The 20,146-nt window shown below is 44.2% G+C and overlaps 1 protein-coding gene and 1 pseudogene across 1 annotated transcript in view; one reads left to right on the forward strand and one right to left on the reverse strand.

Annotated features, from left to right (window-relative positions):
• Nucleotides 1-14,761, reverse strand: part of MRTFB (myocardin related transcription factor B) — a 296,254-nt gene extending 281,493 nt beyond the window's left edge. Inside the window, exons 1-2 of the mRNA XM_085017536.1 lie at nt 14,480-14,761; nt 12,813-12,891 (exon numbers count right to left, since the gene is read on the reverse strand). The gene's annotated coding sequence lies outside the window, so the exon portion shown is untranslated. The remainder of the gene's footprint in view (nt 1-12,812; nt 12,892-14,479) is intronic.
• Nucleotides 8,607-9,200, forward strand: LOC110259928 (coiled-coil domain-containing protein 12 pseudogene; annotated as a pseudogene).
• Nucleotides 14,762-20,146: the final 5,385 nt, after the last annotated feature.

Consider the following 20,146-nt stretch of genomic DNA (forward strand, 5'->3'; position numbering starts at 1 on the left):
TGGTTTTGTTATAAGATAAAAATGAATAAAAAAGCAATTAACTAAACAACTGAGATTAAAAACTAATAAAATAAATCTAAGGGTGGCAGAAGGAAAGAAGGAAAGAGAAAAGCAGACAAAGGCAAATTAGAAAACAGAAAACAATAGAATTGATAAGACAAATCAAAGAGCTAACTCTTTTAAAAGATCAATAAGGAGTTCCCATCGTGGCACAGCGGAAATGAATCTGACTAGGAACCATGCGCAAAAAAAAAAAAAAAAAAAAAAAGACCTATAAATGAGACAAACCTCTGGCAAGTTTGCATGAGGAAAAAAAAGAAAAAAGAAAAAAATTCAAATAAACAGCTCTAGAAATATAAAAGGGATGAGAGACAAAGACATGAAAGAGGATTCAAGCTAAAAGCACACTGTGTTTAAATTTATGCTAATAAAATATTAACCAAAATAAGACAATATAATCCACTCAAGAATAGGCAGAAAAATTCAACAAGATGAAACGTCACAGAAGCAGCTGATAAAGAACTCTGCAAGACTTTGATGAAACGTGAACTTAGGCAATTTGGGGGAGGCGTTGGGCAAATTCTGTCAAACCTTAAAGGAAGAGAGAATTTCTATATGATCGAATTGTTTTCAGGTTATAAAAAATTTAAAAGTGTCCCAATTAATTTTTACAAAGCTAACTCATCCTGCAAAGAAGAGAGAATGACAGAGACAAAGAAACAGAGACAGAAACAAAAAACAAGAGTCTTTGTACAGGGTTGAATAATGTCTCCCCAAACTCCACATCCACCAGGAACCTCAGGATGTGACCTTAACTGGAAATGGGGTGTTTGCAGATGTAACTGTTGAGAGGATATCATACAGGGGTATGGTGCGCCCTAAGTCCAGTGACTGCTGTCCTTCTAAGACGAGGAGAGACCACACCGAGATACACTCAGAAGGAAGAAGCCCATGTGAAGATGAAGGCAGAGACTGGAAGGGGGAAGCTGCATAGCAGTTGAGCAATGCAAGCCTTGCCCGCAGCCTTCAGGAGCTGGAAGTGGTGAAGGAGGATTCTCCCCTGCAGCCTCTGGGGGAGCCTGGCCCGACTGATACCTTGACTTCCAACTTCTGGAACTGGGAGAGAATAAATTTCTGTTGCTGTAATCACCCAATGTGCGGTGCTTTGTTATGGCAGCTCTAGGACACTATGGCAGGTGGGTATGCAAGGATTTTTTTCTAGTTCTTTGGTCATTTCAGTCATCTGAAAGGCAAGAGGATGTATGGGCTCAATTTAGCATTTGGGAAACAAGGGCATGCACAGGTCGAAATGATGCTTCCTCTCACAGGTATACTCATGTGGTCTTTTGCCCACGTGGAGGATGGACCCAGCAACAGGCTTTCCCCAAGCAACGGTGGGGCCTGGAGCAAGGGCATAAAGGGAGGCCCATATACCATATGGCTAAAGAATTTAAGAGCTGTAAGTTAAGCTGTGTTTAAAAATTGTTATACTTCTATCTTGATGGATATGCTTTTTTAAAAAAAAAATTATTTATTTATTTTTTTTTAGAGCCACACCCATAGCATATGGAAGTTCCCAGGCTAGGGGTTGAACCAGAGCTACAGCTGCTGGCCTTTGCCACAGTCATAGTAATGCAGGATCCAAGCTGCATATGTGACCTACAACCACAGCTCATGGCAACACTGGATCCTTAACCCACGGAGCAAGGCTAGGATTGAACCTGCATCCTCATGGATAAAAAAAAAAAAATCGGGTTCATTACTGCTGAGCCACGATGGGAACTCCCTGATGGATATACCTTTATAACCACCTGGGAAGCCAAGTTTGAATTAAAGATTCTCCCGGAGTTCCCGTCGTGGCGCAGTGGTTAACGAATCCGACTAGGAACCATGAGGTTGCGGGTTCGGTCCCTGCCCTTGCTCAGTGGGTTAACGATCCGGCATTGCCGTGAGCTGTGGTGTAGGTTGCAGACGCGGCTCAGATCCCGCGTTGCTGTGGCTCTGGCGTAGGCCGGTGGCTACAGCTCCGATTCAACCCCTAGCCTGGGAACCTCCATATGCCGCGGGAGCGGCCCAAGAAATAGCAACAATAACAACAACAACAACCAAAAAAAAAAAAAAAAAAAAAAAGATTCTCCCAATCTCCTTGGCATTCTAGTTTCTTATCAAATGGCATAAGAACAGTTGGACGCACCCTTCCCTCACGGCCCCCAGCTGCTGGGGAAGAGGGCTGGCATTTCAACCCCGTGTCCAAGCTTGTCCACACTCCATACAGTCAGTTGTCTTTGGACTTGGAGTACAAGCGTCTGTCATGCTGTCCTCCCCTAGGGGAAGGGACCTAGGAAAGAGGCCCACCGAGGCCCTGGGTGCAGGCTAGGGCCATTCAGGAAGAAGGTGGGGGCCCAGGGCCCAGGCACCCAGGACCCCAGAATTCTCAACCCAAACAGGCCTGCAGCCATCTGCAGGGCCTGCATCCTTGGCCTTGTGGTCTGCTCACCTGTGGGCCAGGACTGCGACTTCAAGAAGGACAGATTAGGGCCCTGCTAAGCAACGGCAGAGACTGCCCTCGCCTGGGTCTAAGGATGGTGTTGCTTAATAGTTTGTCACACTGCAAAAAACAAAAAAACCAAAACAAACAACAAGCAAACAACAGCAACAACAACAACAACAACAAAACCCCCTACTTCTACGGCACGCTGAAGGCAAATGGATACCCTGTGAACAGCTTTATGGGACATCAGAGAGAGGAAGGAAGCACATTACAAACCATGGCAGACACCATCAGACATCTCCCTCTCTTCCCCAGTGTTCTTTCCTCGTCTTCCTCAAAGAGCCACTACAAACCCAAGATTTCTTGGGAGTTCCCATCGTGGCACAGGGGAAACGAATCCGACTAGGAACCATGAGGTTATGGGTTCGATCCTTGGCCTTGCTCAGTGGGTTAAGGATCTGGTGTTGCCATGAGCTGTGGTGTAGGTTGCAGATGCAGCTCAGATCTTGCATTGCTGTGGCTGTGATGTAGGCTGGCAGCTGCACCTCCGATGAGACCCCTAGCCTGGGAACCTCCATATGCTGTGGTGGCAGCCCTAACAAAACAAAACCAAGATTTCTTTACTGAGAAAACTCTAGCTTGATCTTTCCTCCTTGCAAAAAACAAAAACCATATAATCATCTACCAATCCTCAAGGATGTCTGGGTGGAAGTGGTGGTCTTTTCACCTATCTTTTCGCTCTAAGCAGTGCCACACTATTTTCACCAGAAAACAAGTAGGTGACAGTGGTGGAGGTGGGATAAAGACGATAGCTGAGTTTTGCTGAAAAAAAACAAAAACAAAACATTTCCCCTCCTATTCTGTAACCCTTAAATAAAATGGAAAATGAAATACAACTGTATAATAAAAGAATGATGTATCATGACTAAGTAGAGCTTAGTACCATAAATCACAAAGGCAAGAATGGTTCCATATTAGAAAATTTATGGATTCATCATATTCATCCATCAAAGAAGAAAGCCATGTCAGCTAATAGAATTCAAATTTCTCCCTTCTTACAATATTCCTGTTAAATTGGAGAGAGAAAGGCTTCACATGAATGACAATAAATCAAGAGTCTACACAATAGCAAATTGGTCAAATAACTGAGGCATTTTGACTCAACCAGAATGAGGCAAGAATGCCTGGTATTCCAACTCAATGCATCCTTAAATTCTGCAAGTTCTAGGAGTTCCCATCATGGCTCCAACTAGGAACCATGAGGTTGTAGGTTCAATCCCTGGCTTCGCTCAGTGGGTTAAGGATCTGGCATTGCCGTGAGCTGTGGTGTAGGTTGCAGATATGGCTTGGATTCCGGCATTGCTGTGGCTATGGTATAGGCCGGTGGCTACAGCTCTGATTAGACCCCTAGCCTGGGAACCTCTGTATACTGTGGGTGTGGCCCTAAAAAGAAAAAAAAAAAATCTGGAAGTTCTAGCCAAAGTCTGAGCCTGGGAGTTCCTGTCTTGGTGCAGCGGAAATGAATCCAACTAGGAACCATGAGGTCGTGGGTTTGATCCCTGGCTTCGCTCAGTGGGTTAAGGATCCGGTGTTGCCAGGAGCTGTGGTGTAGGCCGGCAACTAGAGCTCCAATTCGACCCCTAGCCTGCGAACCTCCATATGCTGTGGGTGTGGCCCTAAGAAGCAAAAAAACAAAAACACAAAAAACAAAAAACCAAAGTCTGAGCCTGGGTTGAACCTGATCACCAGATGTTCTATATTGACTTGTCTGTTGTTTAAAACATTTGAATTCATTTTCAACATGTAAAGACTTACAGACTTCACTTTTTTTTTTTTTTTTTTTTCCTTTTACAGCCGCATCCATGGCATATGGAAGTTGCTGGGCTTGGAAGTTCCTGGGCTAGGAGCTGAATTGGAATTGCAGCTGCCCAACTACACTTCAACTTGTAGCAATGCTGGGTCCTCAACCCACTGAGCGAGGCCAGGGATCGAACCCACGTCTTCATAGGCACTATGTCAGGGTCTTAACCTGCTAAGCCACAATGGGAACTCCAAATTTCAAATTTTTAAAAACACATCTAATCTTTGGTAGATCTTTTAAAAAATCGGACCATCTGTCAACACGAGGCCTAGTTCTCAAATGGCAGAAAAGAGCTAGAGCTAAATAAGAACATCTTTCAGACAAGACCTGTGCTCTCCCATTGGCCAAAGGTCTCACCTGGCCCAGTTTCACTCATTTAGGTGACCTGCCTGGACCCCACAAGCATCGGAACTTCTGAACCCTTGCTGAAGACAAGAAATAGAAAAAGAGGTGGAATTACTGGGAAGGAGACGGAGTGATCATTTTTGGGAAGTGAAGTGATGAACTACCTCACTCAATGAATCAATGCAAAACCATTAAAAAGAATAAGTGATCCATAAGGCAGCCAGTTACAAAAGCCATAAAAATGAATATAGCAGAATGACTAGGGGCTAGGGGCAGGGAAGAGAGTTTAGTTACCATCTGCAATAACAACAAATGACTTTGAATTAACTTGGCCGGAAACATACAGGATGCATACGAATCCAACGAGCAGATACGGCAGAACAGGAAAAATGACTTCAATACAAGTAAAACACACTGTCTTCCCAATATTGTTGTAAGGATGTCCATTATTACCAAAATAACACAAATGTAAGACAACTCCAAAACGAATCTAAACATATACTTTTTTGGGGGGAAACGGGACAGAAAGAGTCTTAAATGTTCATCTGGGGGCTTGAGGAGAGCCTGCTGGCCAATAAAGTGTCCAAGAGCATAGGAAGCATCTGCCTAACAAATAATGATCATTTAATTATAAACCGATAATGAGGAGTTCCCATCATGGCTCAGTGGTTAACACACCCAACTTGTATTCATGAGGATGCAGGTTCAATCCCTGGCCTCACTCAGTGGGTCAGGGATCTGGCGTTGCCATGTAGATTGAAGATGCGGCTCAGATCCCATGTTGCTGTGGCTGTGGTGTAGGCAGGCAGCTACAGCTCTGATTCGACCCCTAGCCTGTGAACCTCTGTATGCCATGGGTGCGGCCCTAAAAAAGACCCCAAAAGAGTGATCATTAAACTTAGAAGATGATGATAGGAACCATCAACCTAACAGGAACAGAATCGAAAGCATAGAATCCTATCCAAATGTACACAGAAATACAGCAGAAGCCTTAGTTCAGACCAGCAGGTGAAGAAAATATTTTTCAACAAATAGTGTCAGGCAGCCAGCAGGCCACTGTGAAAATGCCAGCTCCATACCTTCCATTAGAAACTGACATAAGTTTTTGATGAAACAGAGATTTAAATGTAAAAAAATGAAACAAGAATATCCCAGAAAAATTACAGTGAATTCTACATGTTCTCAAAAGAAAAGGGAATTTTTGTTTTATTTTATTTTTGTCTTTGTGCTACTTTTCCAGTCTTTATTTTTTTTTTAAATAAATTTTATCAGAGTATAGGTGACTAACAATGTTCAGATGTGCAACAAAGTGAATCAGCCGTACCTATACATATATATCCATTCTTTTTTCATTTTTTTCTCACTCTTTTTTCAGATTCTTTCCCCTTAAACCCTATTACAGAGTATTGGGGGGAATTTTAAAAAGACTAAACACATAAAATTTAAAAAATCTGAAAGGCAAAAAGCACGGGAAAAAAAAAAGACAAATTTATAAAAATGTGTGCAATGTTTGAGAAACTGGTTAAAACCTTCAAGCTGCAATTCTTATTAATATTAAGAGAAAGAATAGTGGGTCGATAACAGGGGAGATACCAATAGATAATTCACACACACACGCACACACACAGACACGGGGGATGGAGTGGGGAGAGGGCTAGAGGAGAGAGAGAAACAAATGTCCAGGAAACATGAAAAATTTTAACATCAATGGTAACTGAAGAAAAACAAATTAAAATAGTGAAAAGTGCCCTGTTGACAGAAGTCACAACGACACTCCTCAGTGAGAACCCCGAGGAGCACGGGTTCTCACCTCTTGCTGATGTGACTCTCAATGGACAAAACCATTTTGGAGAGCAAGTCAGCTGGGTATAGCAAACAGTGAAAAAACAGTCTTCCCCTTGATTAGGAATTGCCATGGGCTGGAATTTATCCTACGAACATTATCGTGGACGTGCACCAAGGCTGAGCCAAAAGGAGACTCGTGTCGCCATTTCTTCTAAAAGGGAACGACTGGAAATGCAGGGTCGACAGTGCGGAGCTGGTCTTACAAAGCCCAGGGCTGATCCACGTGTGTGAGAGCAGCTTGGACTGGCCGATGGCTGTGATGCACTTTTGGTGAATACGTTAGATTCCACCCACACCAGGAAATACGCTGTGCCACTTGGAAAATGACACAGAAGAAACACTGACCACATTGAAAAACAGTATACAATGGCGCCTATGGGAAAATTCCATTTTAAATGAAATATGTAGGGACATAAAGACAGAAAAAAGCCTAGGATACATGTAAGAAATGCTAGAAATGATCTCTCTGGCTAGTAAAAATCAGATACAGGTTTTGGCTTACTCTTATTTTCCAATAATTGCACAACATTCTCTATATAATTTCTTTTCTTTCCTTTTTTTCTTTTCTTTTCTTTTCTTTTTTTTTTTTTTTTTTTAATTTTTGGCCACACACACAGCATGTGGAAGTTCCTGGGCCTGGGATCAAACTAGAAACACAGAGTGACAATGCTGGATCCTTAACCACTAGGCCACCAGGGAACTCCTATATACAACTTCTTTAACAGAAGTTCATTTTTTTTTTTTTTTTAAGGTAATGGTTGACCCTGTTAGAGGTTACTTCTGGGTCAAGGGTGGTCATATTTGGAAAGTACCCATGGTTGGAATCAGGGTACTGGTGGCAAGATAAAGGGTTATAGTCTTTCAGGATAACAAGATGTGTGTGTTTGATAACTAGTACATGCATATATATAGAAAAAAGCCTGGTGAAGGGATTAGGGTTGTTATTTTCTTTTCTACATTCTTTTCTTTAGTCCAAATATGATGAGATTATGTGATGTTTATAATGTGGGCTCTGTGAACTGAATACAACTGGTAAATATTACAAAAACCTATGACAACTTATACAACTCCACAGCAAAAAAACCAACAACTTAAGTGAAAAATGGGCAAAAGGCCTGAATAGACATTTCCCTAAATAAGATACACAGATGGCCAACAGGCACATGAAAAAATGCTCAACATCATTAATTATTAGAGAAATGCAAGTTGAAACTACTATGAGGTACCACCTCACACTAGTCAGAATGGCCATCACTAACAAGTCAACAAATAATAAATGCTGGAGAGGGTGTGGAGAAAAGGGAACCCTCCTGCACTGTTGGTGGGAATGTAAATTGGTACAACCACTATGGAAAACAGTATGGAGGTACCTCAGAAAAATATGAAACTACCATATGACCCAGCAATCCCACTCTTGGGCATATATCTGGACAAAACCTTTCATTCAAAAAGATACATGCACCCGTATGTTCACTGCAGCACTATTCACAATAGCCAAGACATGGAAACACTCTAAATGTCCATCAACGGATGAATGGATTAAGAAGATGTTGCATATATACACAATGGAATACTACTCAGCCATAAAAAAGAACAAAATAATGCCATTTGCGGCAACACTGATGGAACTAGAGACTCTCATACTAAGTGAAGCAAGTCAGAAAGAGAAAGACAAATACATATGATATCACTTATATCTGGAATATAGGGCACAAGTGAGCCTTTTCACCGAAAAGAAACTCATGGACTTGGAGAACAGACTTGAGGTTGCCACGAGGGAGAGGGAGGGAGTGGGATGGACTTGGAGTCTGGGGTTAGTAGATACAAACTATTGCATTTGGAGTGGATAAGCAATGAGATTCTGCTCTATATCTAGTCACTTGTGATGGAACATGATGGAGAATAATATGAGAAAAAGAATGTATATGCATATATATGTGGCTGGGTCACTTTGCTGTACAGTAGAAAACTGATAGAACACTGTAAACCAACCATAACGGAAAAAATAAAAATCATTTAAAAAAAAATAAGAAGAAAATCTACTGGGGAGAGGAGTGGGGGTCTGCGGGCAAGATGGCGGCTACTGCAGTTGGTGTGGGTGGGTTAGAGGCAGAGGCGTTGCGGTGAGAGGAACAGCTGAAGGCCCTATGGTAGAAAACTGAGCACAAGGACAAGGAAGCTGGGGAGCCAAAGACTAAGCAGCTCAGAGGAGGGGAGCAGGAAGGCGAGAAGCACAGAACTCCACTACTGCGTTTTCTGTTACAGAGAAAGCCAACTTGCTCTTCCCCTGAGTGGCATGTACTCATAGTTCTCAGACTGCAGAACTATGTCCCAGAGGATGAGGGCGCCCCAGGCCAAACCAGTCAAGAGAAGGTCAAGGAGCAGCTGGGGGCTGCCAAGCCAGAGCCCGTCAATGGCCACGTGGACTTGGCCAACCCTGCGCCCAGGAAGCCTGACTGGGCCCTTGAGAGCAATGCAGCCAAGAAGCTGGAGAAGCTGGAAGAATGGACCCTGAGGATCATCGCCAGGCTGATCAATGAGAGGCCGAAAGGCCAGGAGGACAGTCTGGCCTCTGCAGTGGCCACCATCAAATAAGAGGCCTGTGGCTCTGACGGAGGGGTGCCTTGTCTCCTCACCCTCCCGTCAGGCCTTTCCTGAAGGAGGACGGTCTCAGCAAGGATAGGAGTTGGGCTTGCTATCACCTCCAGTTTGGCTTCAGAACAGTGACTCCCTGCCTATTAGTCTGAACCCCATCTCTCCCCACAGGGTGAGGTCAACTCCTTGTCCCCCGAGTGGTCCCCACCACTCTTGAGTGGGGGCAGAGCCAGCAGCAACTCAGTGGGCTTATTGTACCGAGACATATTTATGTATTCTGAACTTTTTTTTGGAATCTGGAAATAGAAACAAGCAGACCAACCAAACAACCAACCAACCAACCAACCAGCAAAAAACCTCCTAGGATTATCAATCCCACCAAGGCCTGGCCTTGCCACTCCCGGGTCCACCCTCATCCTCAGGCTGCTGAGCATCAGCGCTGAGCGTTTTGCTTCATCCTCCTTCCTACCTCTGCTTTCCTGGTTTCTTCTGTCAGGACAGACTTTTCATTTTTCATATCGAATACAGATAAATATCTTTTAGATATTACAGTAGAAATAGATGTATTAGGAGGTTTTTATATTTTTTATTTTTTGTCTTTTTAGGGCTGCACCCATGGCATATGGAGGTTCCCAGGCTAGGGGTCAAATTGGAGCTGTAGCCGCCAGCCCACGCACAGCCAGGACAACACCAGATCTGAGCCACATCTGCGACCTACACCCCAGCTCAAGGCAACACCAGATCCTTAACCCATGGAGCGGTGAAGCCAGGGATCGAACCCTCAACCTCATGGTTTCTAGTCAGATTGGTTTCTGCTGTGCCATGAGGGGAACTCCATAATAGATGATTTTTAAAGGATTTCTTAAATAAAAAGCATTAGGTACAAAATAAAAGATGGACCCATTTTACTCTATTAAGAACTTTTATTTCTTAAGAGATTCCTTAAAAAAAGTGCAAAGTACAGCAAACAAACAAAGGATCAGCATTGAGAATACATTAAGTGCCATATATATAAGAAAAACACTAACGAAGGTAGAAAACCGTCCAACAGGAGTTCCCGTCGTGGCGCAGTGGTTAACGAATCCGACTAGGAACCATGAGATTGCGGGTTCGATCCCTACCCTTGCTCAGTGGGTCAACGATCCGGCATTGCCGTGAGGTGTGGTGTAGGTTGCAGACACAGCTCGGATCCCGCATTGCTGTGGCTCTGGTGTAGGCTGGTGGCTATGGCTCTGATTGGACCCCTAGCCTGGCAACCTCCACATGCCGCGGGAGCGGCCCAAGAAATAGCAAAAAAAGACAAAAAAAAAAAAAAAAAAAAAAGAAAACCGTCCAACAGACACTTCTCAGAAGAAAGGAGCTCTATTTGGCCAATCCTATTCAAAGAGATGCTCGGCATCAAATGTAAAAACGCAATCAGAACCATGAGGAGGTGCTTGTTACACAATCAGCAAAAATTTAAAAGCCTGACCAGACCGAGTGCTGGAGCGTGTGTGGACCTACAGCTTCTTATACACTTTGCTGAGGGGAGTGTAAATTGGTGCAACCCCCTCAGGAACCAGTCTGGCTCTGTACCCTGACCTCAAGCACACGTATGCTACCCAGCTCAACACCTGCACTCCTAGGTAGGGGCCGAGAGAAATGTCTGCACATGTATAAGACCAGGCACAAGGAGGTTCATAAAAGCCCTATTTACAATATCAAGAATCTATCAACAACCCAGAAGACCAATAATGAGAGGCTTGCTGGATAACTGTGTAATGTTCACATACTAAAATATTATAGAGGAGGTGGAGTTCCTGTCGTGGCTCAATGGAAATGCATCTGACTAGTATCCATGAGGATGCAGGTTTGATCCCTGGCCTCGCTCAGTGGGTTAAGGATGTGGCGTTGCCGTGAGCTGTGGTGTAGGTCGCAGACATGGCTCGGATCCTGTGTTGCTGTGGCTGTGGCGTAGGCCAGCAACTACAGCTCCAATTTGACCCCTAGCCTGGCAACCTCTATATGCCACGGGAGTGGCCCTAAAGAAAAAAAAAAGGCAAAAAGAATATAGAGGAGCCCAAACAAATGAAAGATAGCAACATGCAACAATAGATAAATCTTAATAGTATAAATCCTAAAAAGTTACACACAACATGGCACCTTATCTATAAAATTAAGGGGAGTTCCCGTCGTGGTGCAGTGGTTAACGAATCCGACTAGGAACCATGAGGTTGCGGGTTCGGTCCCTGCCCTTGCTCAGTGGGTTAAGGATCCGGCGTTGCCGTGAGCTGGGGTGTAGGTTGCAGATGCGGCTCGGATCCCGCGTTGCTGTGGCTCTGGCATAGGCTGGTGGCTACAGCTCTGATTCAACCCCTAGCCTGGGAACCTCCATATGCCGCGGGAGCGGCCCAAGAAATAGCAACAACAACAACAACAAAATACAAAAAGACAAAAAAATAAATAAATAAAAAAAAATAAAATAAAATTAAGGACAACGCATATATACACCCCGACACAGACACAGGTGCCTTTCTGAATACATACATGTGTGTATATATGCATGTATATGTATATAATATATGTACATATGTGTATGCATATATAACATATGTATATTTTATATATTATATATTTTAAATGATATTATTTATCTATTTTAAATAATTTAAAAAGAAAGCAAGAGCACACTGACCATATAAATCAGCACGAGGGTTCCGGGACTGGTTTGGGAGAAGCAGGGAAACGGGGTCGGGGGGGAGCTCCATACGGTTAGATACAGGTTGTAACCTTATTGTCAAGGTTCTAGCTTTGATTGGTGGGGGTGGTGGCTTCATGAGTATTTTCTGCCTTATTAAAAATAACAAACTAAATAAGGCAGGTCATGCCTGGATCAAGGGTGAAAGTGTTTCATGAACCAGATTATTGATGAACTGTGCAATTCTGTGCCCTGAGGTTCAATAAGAAACACCTATGTTAAATGAAAGTTAGAATATGAGAAAGGGAACAGAAATATGAATTAGCGGAAATATAGGGAACTTGAATCTGGATGATAGAGGGAAGATTCCGTCTGAAGGCACACATCAAAGTTTGGAGCACAAAAGCCACGTGAAGGTACCTCTTAAAGTGCTCCGAGGAGGGTGTTACACAGACCTACCCAAAGACCGTCTCTCCTCCTACAAAAATCCTCTTCCATTTCCGAAGCACCCTCTCATATCACTCAGCGGCACCAGGGAATAGCCAGAAGCCTTTCAGCAGCTGAGGACACAGGTTCCTCGGCTTTTCGAGATAACTAAGCTCTCTCATGGGCTGCAAAGACTCATCTTATGCTATCTTATTCCGACAAGGCATTAAATGTGAAATAAGGCCCTGCTGGGCACTTTGCCACCAAGTCTACTTTTACAGTCTCTGTAACCCAGGCTCACAGCATCCCAGGACTCTGAAATCACAAGGCTTGGGAGGGTTGGTCATTTCCAGGCAGTGTGTGTGTGTGTGTGTGTGTGTGTGTGTGTGTGTGTGTGTGTGTGTGTGTGTGTGTGTGTGTGTGTCTATGTTTCTGTGTGTGTTTAATATGAGGAATACGACCCTGTATTCCATTATTACAAATACAAAAGCTGGCTCTGCTTTTCAGGCTCTTTTAAGATCTGAAAAACACAACCACTTGTAACTCCAGCCACTGGGCTGTATTTTACTTACTGTCTGGCACACAGTAGGAGCTTCAGGAGTGGTTGTTGAGTAAACGGGCATTGTTTTCCAAATAATGATTTTGAAGACCCTGGATTTCAAGAGAAAATATTTGTTAAGTGAGTCATTCTTTCTACAGATTACATTTATGCGGGCACACCTCATTTTATTGTGCTCTGCAGATGCTAAGTTTTTTACAAATCGAAGGTTTATGGGAAACCAGTATCATGTAGGTCTATGGATATGATTTTTCTGACAGCGTTTGCTCATTTCGTGTCTCTGTGTCACATTTTGGTAATTCTTGCAATATTTCAAGGTATTTCATATATTTTTTTTCATAAATATATATATTGTCTTTTTGCCTTTTCTAGGGCCGCACCTGTGGCATATGGAGGTTCCCAGGCTAGGGGTTGAATCAGAGCTGTAGCCACAGGCCTACGCCACAGCCACTGCATCGCAGGATCCCAGCCGCGCCTGCAACCTACACCACAGCTCACGGCAACGCTGGATCCTTAACCCACTGAGCAAGGGCCAGGGATGAATCCGCAACCTCATGGTTCCTAGTCGAATTTCTTAACCACTGCACCACGAGGGGAGCTCTTCATTATCATATATGTTATGGTGATCAGTGATTGGTGATTGGTGATCTGTGATGTTACTACCAGGCCTCCGAGGGCTCAGATGACGGTTAGCGTGTTTGAGCAATGAAGTGCTCTTTAATTAAAGTATGTATATCAGAAAGTTCTCATCGTGGCTCAGTGGTAATGAGCTTGATTAGTATCCATGAGAATATGGGTTTGATCCCTGGCCTCGCTCAGTGGGTTACGGATCTGGCATTGCCGTGAACTGTGGTGTAGGTCGCAGACATGGCTCGGATCCCGCATTGCTATGGCCGTGGTGTAGGCCGGCAGCTACAGCTCCGATTTGACCCCTAGCCTGGGACCTTCTATATGCCACAGGGGTGGCCCTAAAAAGCAAAAAAAAAAAAAAAAAGTATGTACATCATTTTTTAGACAATGCTACTGCACACTTAATAGATGACAGAGCAGTATAAATATAAATATACCTTATATATGTACCAGGAACCTAAAAAGTTCTATTTCTTGATTTATTATGATATTTGCTTTATTAAGATGGTCTAGAACCAAACCCGCAATATCTCCAAGGTATGCCTGTATAGCAAAAAAAGATCTAAAAAGTATGAATATGTTTTCAGGGGTATGTCAGAAGAACAGTTGAAATTTGGGACTGTCTTTGGATATTAAGGACACAGTCATTACATGTGAGATCAGCTGCTGTGGCAAAGACACACCTTCGAAATATTTACAGAATCCAGCGAGTCAGAAAATAGCACACGTGCGCGCGCACACACACACACACACAGATTTAGTGATAGAGAGACTGGGTGATTAAGACAAAGCTCTCCTACATTAATGACCCTCTCTCATAGTGATGACAAATTTCCCAAATCATTTTGTTGTGTCCGTTGAATTCATTCACCAACAGACAGCAGCAGGAACAGGCATATGGGACAATGAAAGAAATAATTAAGACCTTACCCATAAGGTTATCAGCCAGAAGCTGGAATTAGCAAGAGACTCTATAGCAAGAGGAAGGAAAAGTGACTTTTCCTGCTCACAACGGGGCATGTTATCTGGAAGGAGAAAAACATCACATACTTTTCAGAAGAAGATCCTGGGCTAGTCCACGCAGAAACACATATTCATATTTCCCCAACTGAGGTCGTTTACATCTACAAGCATCTGGGCTGCTCTTCCCTTCATGGTGACTCTTGGATGAGCCCCTCCTGCCAAACCGCTCCTTCTTTTTGGCCACCTAAGCACACGTGTTCACTTCCCCCTAAATTAACTTGCTTGCGGGTTTGCTGGGGTCCGAGTGTTAAGTCATTTCACGTGTGCGGGCTCTATGGGCACCGCCCATCGCCAAAGCTCCTGCAGTTTCGCTGTGGGCTTGACCTGACTTGTATTTGCTGAAATGAGAAGGAAGGTACCTGGGGCGTAAACACATGGCGTCTCCAGTCTCGAGGCTGCTGGGAGCAGCGGGTGGGGGCGGGTACATGCAAGGTCCTTCTTTTTGCCTTTGCTACCCAGCGTCTGCCTCCTCTTCAAATCTTTTGCCAACCTAGGCTTTACTGATCCCCCATCTTGGGTCAGTGAAAATAAATAACTCACCTATTACACACACTCTGGGCGTGTGGGATCAGCACACCAGCCTTAGATGGTATGACTTCATGATCGCTTCAGGTGTGTACCCTCGGGGTTTGCACCCAAATACAAGGCAATAGATGGGTATGGATGGGGCAGTGAGGGAGTGTACGCAGAGCTTCAGGGTAAACCACCATAAAAATGGGTTGGCCAGGTTTTTTTCCCCCTCACCAAACTGTATTTCTTAAAAATCCCTGGTGGCTTAGCTGTTAAGGATCCAGTGTTGTCACTGCTGTGGTGATGTTCTATCCCTGATCTAGGAAATTCTGCATGGTGTGCCCCCCCCGCAAAAGACCAAAAACTTTGCAGTGTAATTTACATACAACACACAGCAGTACTTAAAATGTATACTTTGATGATAACTGGCATATGTGTATGTTGTGACACCATCAATGCAAGATTCTGGACATTCCATGAACTCCAAATGAGTTTTCTTGTGGGTATGGCCAGTTTTTATCTTCAGTTTGGAAACTTTTTTGGTTTTGAGGGAATTGGATCTCACTAGGAGCCCAGGGCTCACCTTGGGGTCACTGATGGTATTGAAGTGATCCCTTAGCACCCCCATCCCCCACTCAGCAAATCCACCCCTTCCGCAGGGAGAACAATCCCTCTGACCAACAAAAGACGGGACTTCCAGTATGACTCACCCTCAGTCCTGGGGCTCATACTCAGGCTCTGATAAGAGGCAGTCAATCTGTCCTCCGTTTGTTTATAATGAGTCACGCTGGAAATCAGGCAGCTCCTTTTTTTTTTTTTTTTTTTCCCTCTCCCGCGTCACCGTTGGGCAAGACCCAGAGGCAGCTACACCCCCATTCAAAGTGCAGTCATCCTTATAGAGTCCGGTGACTCAATGGGGCCCCCTACCGGTGGAGACAGGCAGGGCCACGTCGTGGAGCTGAGGTCGGCCTTTCTCCCCTGCTTCAAGGACGGATCTCAGCGACTTCCAGATTTGCAAGAGGAACTCGGGAAAAAGCAGCTGAGTTTTCTGTGCATCCTGTCCACCGCCCCCAATTATTAGTGACAGAGTGGGGAATGAGTCACAACTTGCAGCCGGTGCCCACGCTGCAGCGATTAAGCACATAATTGCTTCAATGATGAACCTTCCTCCAACTGCAATCCCCCCCACCCCTGACCCCGGAGCTTTTGACTGTGAGCCTGCAGTCTCGGGGGCAGGAATTGTGAGGGCCTGGCTTTAAAAAGACGATGCCTCTTGGACCCGGATTTAAAATTCCTGCGTACAAGTCCTGATGGGAGCCTGGGGGAGGTTTCAACTAGAATTAATATCATGATCAAGTCAACATAAAGTAGATTGATCTGCTGTTTCAAGGTACTGCGGCAAAGCCCTCTGTTTGGAGAACAAATCACCATAGCAACTCAGCCGCCCCAGTTACAGTAGGCTCAGGACGACCAAAATAAAAATCCTCACCAAATCTCAGGATTGGCTGAGAGCTGCTGTCAGACTTTCGGTTTCCAGCCGACATTAGCCAGCACGCATTAATGTTTCCTAAATCGCTGAAAGGGATGCTTTAAATAGTAATAAAACTATCCAGCCAGGTTAGAGAGGGGTTCTGCTCCCCCCGCCCCCCCGCTTCTAGTTTAAACACGAGCAGATCCCATCGCCAAACAGCAGCATTTGTCCTTAAAATAGACTTCAGAAAAGGGCTCATTGTTACTTATCGTGGTTTGCTAGTTCCGTTCCAAGTTAGGGGTACATAGCACAATAAATGCTGATTTGTAAGAAGAGCCAAATCAGTATAACAGGTTTTCTGTAGGTGTGAAAGGAAAAAAAGGGAAAGCACTCTTTTCTCCCTCCATCCCCAGGACCTCAGCCCTGGGTTTTGGTTCCATTCATTACCTGTTCTCTCTCCTGCATCTTCCTTCTCTCACTGGGTCCTGGCGCCTTCCTTCTGATCACCTTGGCCTAAGGCTTGCCCAGTCTCGCAATCCTAAGGATTCCTCGGTGCCTCAGTCTGGCGTGTGCCCCAGGCTCCCTGCAACCACCATCCTGGACACCCAGAGCTCCCCTGCCGTGTTGCAAACTGAGGCCACCAGCGTTCCTGCTGCTCAACTCCTGACCCTGTGGGTCACTGCCTTGAAATTCTCCCCTGCTTTTGATTCTGGTGGCGGCATGATCCAGAATCTTCTTTTTAGAATGTATCCTCTATCATCTCACCTCCTAAATGTAGGCATTTTCTAAAGTCCTGTTTCATATTTGCTCATTTATTTTTTGTCTTCAATTCTCACTTCCCAGCAGAGGTCTGCCACCTCTTCGGTTGAGACTGCCTGACCATGGCTCTCGCAAAACTCGATCCTAAGTGAGCTGAGCCTTGCCTGCACAGTCTTTCTCCAGACTCTTTGTTTCTGTTAATGGCTTCCTTGTCTCCTGAGGCTTCAAGGCGAGGTGTTATTCAGATTCTTCCTAGGCATGTAATTTCCTTGCCGCATTCCCTAGACTGTCCTTTGATGCTTCTTCAGTTTATGTCCTTTCCATTCCCAAAGCTATACCATCTGAGTTTTGGCCAAAACCACCTGTTGCTTAGATTGTTAATGATAGTTTCTGAAATGGTCTTTTCACCTGCAGCCCTTCCCCCCAGGTAGCAAGGTATGGTAGAAAGGAAGGCGGCTTTGGAGTTGGGGTCCCATCTCTGCCCTTTATGTCCACGGTGACTTTAATTTCTTGATCCCTCCGAGGCTTCATCTCCTCATCTGTAAAGCAGGTGTCATCCCTCTTTCAGGGTGTGAGGATTTAATGGGGGTAACATATGTGAAATATCTAAGTGCTCAACCGATCTTAGTTCCTTTCCATTGCAAACTTACTACTGCCAGACCCAAGTCTTAAAACAGCCTTCTTGGTCACGTCCTTCCCTTACTCCAATGTTCCTTTTTCTACTGAAATAAGAACAAACTCCTCAAGCCTAGCACTTGGGAGACTCCTACACTATGCCCCCCCGTGTCTTGTTCCCACTCTGCTGTTCACGACTTTCTTGAAACACCATTCTGTTTCCCATCTGTTTCTTTGCTTGTGCTCTGTGCTTGGACGTCAGTGCACCATCTGCATCTCTGTCTGATGAAATCCTAGCTGTGCTTTCAGTCTCATCTTGAATCCTACGTTCTCTTTGAGGCCAGCCCTGCCCCTAGCCCTGGATATGACTTCATTCTCTGAGCCCTGCCGCACTGATCCCTCTCTAGAGGTGTTTTTAAGACCTTACTTGCTCATGTTCTTTGTTGGACTTCTCTTTGCTGCACGACTGAACGTCCTTGCTGGCGTGGACTGGTACAGCATCAGATCCAGAGGGGGCCCTCCGCCTTATGCAATAAATGCCTTTTGCCAAAAACAAACCTGCCCAGTCACGCTTCCCTTGTTCTACTGAGCTTTCTTCTTCCCCCAGCTGCGGCTGGGTGTCACCCTTCCCAGAAACAAGCTGTTCATGGGAGCAAACCTCTCCTCTCATTGACACCAAATTCTGGAGGTCCTAATTAAAAGTGTCCCCAAATATCATCTCAGATATACCCTGTCACCGTTTCATCAGACCCTGTTTATTCACTATTTTCATGAATCCTAGGAAATTCCCTTGTTTGAAACCACAAGTTGATTTTGTTTACCTGCCTCCCAGGCCCTCGGGGAGCACTGTTCTTTTGATGCAGAAATATCTTCATGCAAAAGGATCCTTCGGAATATCTGAAATTCCTCTTCTTTCTCACCCACGAATCAGTCTCTTTAACAGTGACAGTCAATACTACACAGAAAAGGAACTCAGATTAGGGATCCAGGGGAGATCTGTTTGTAAACAGAATGAGAAACAGGGGTCCACTGAGCCGGTTCTATAGTGTGTCTGTAGTTCTTAACTATTTGATCAATTTATAGTTTTTAATAGTAATGTCCTAGAACCAAAGTACATTTCTTCACTATATATGTATATACACATGAATATTATCTACCTTCTAGTTTACAAGGTTTCATTTTAGGATGAATGAGGCTGGAAATATGGTTTCATCATTATATGGAGCTCACGTTGGCCATACCATTTGCCAAGTACAATTTTCAAAAGGTTAACAACATGACTCTTATACAAAGAGAAAAGCAACAGAAGTCAAAGATTTTATTCAGTTCGACCAATGAGGAAACCAGTAAGATGTTAAGACTGATTCAAGAGAAAATCAGGGACCTGGAGAGTTATAGTTGGTCAAAGGAATGCAGATATAAATTTGCTGGTAAATGCAAAACTGGTTAATGCCTCACTGGGCTATAATCTTTGGGATGGTGTTGGGCAAGAGTCATTGGTAATGCTATCAGTTTTCTGCAAGGTTACCTATATTCTCATAAGCTTGCGATATAGCCTTCCTAATCATCAGCAAAAGGTTTGCAGCCTCAGAAAATGAGATAATCCCTGGGCAGCAGAGGCCACTAGACACCATCCAGGTCTACAGAGGAAGTGTACTCAGTATTAGCTTCGACCTATTTCCAAGTTCTGCATAATTGCTCTGGATGCTCTTCTCTGAGAGGCATGGAAACAATCCAGTCGGTGTTTTCTATGACATAGTGGTGATTAGATTTACAGAAGGGGACACAAAGCAGGGTCTCCCACTCTCCACCAGCCCTCCCCACTCCTCTCCTTTGCTCCAGTTTCATCATGGGCTCTGGAGTCAGACTGCTTGAGTTTGAATCATGGTTCCACCACATACTACTGGGTGAGCTTGGAAAAATTACTTAACCTCTCTGTGCCTCGGTCTCATTATTATAAAAGAGGATTTTAAGTAATGGAACCATTAGGGCTTTGCCATGAGGATTAAATTAGATAAAGTGCAAGTGCTAATAAATGTGAGTTATATTACTACTGAGTAAGGGTTCATTATTTTACCAAAGTAGTCAGGCATTAAAACATTTTGAGGAGTTCCCTGGTGGCCCAGCGGTTGAGGACTTGGCATTATTACTGCTTGTGGCTCGGGTTGGATGCCTGGCCTAGGAACTTCCACACGCCACAGGAGTGGCAAAAAAAAAAAAAAAAAAAAAAAAAAAAAAAAAATTAGGAAAACATTTTGAGAAATAAACTGACACCTTGTTAAAGAGGCTGTTGGTTCTACATTTTAAAGCAGAAGCAAAAATAATTACATCGCTGAAGT

Source organism: Sus scrofa, chromosome 3, assembly GCF_054392235.1.
Source record: "Sus scrofa isolate SSC_HxYL_T2T_F1_AM1 chromosome 3, Sscrofa_HxYL_maternal_Yorkshire_Landrace_v2.0, whole genome shotgun sequence".
In the NCBI taxonomy this organism is placed as follows: domain Eukaryota; kingdom Metazoa; phylum Chordata; class Mammalia; order Artiodactyla; family Suidae; genus Sus; species Sus scrofa.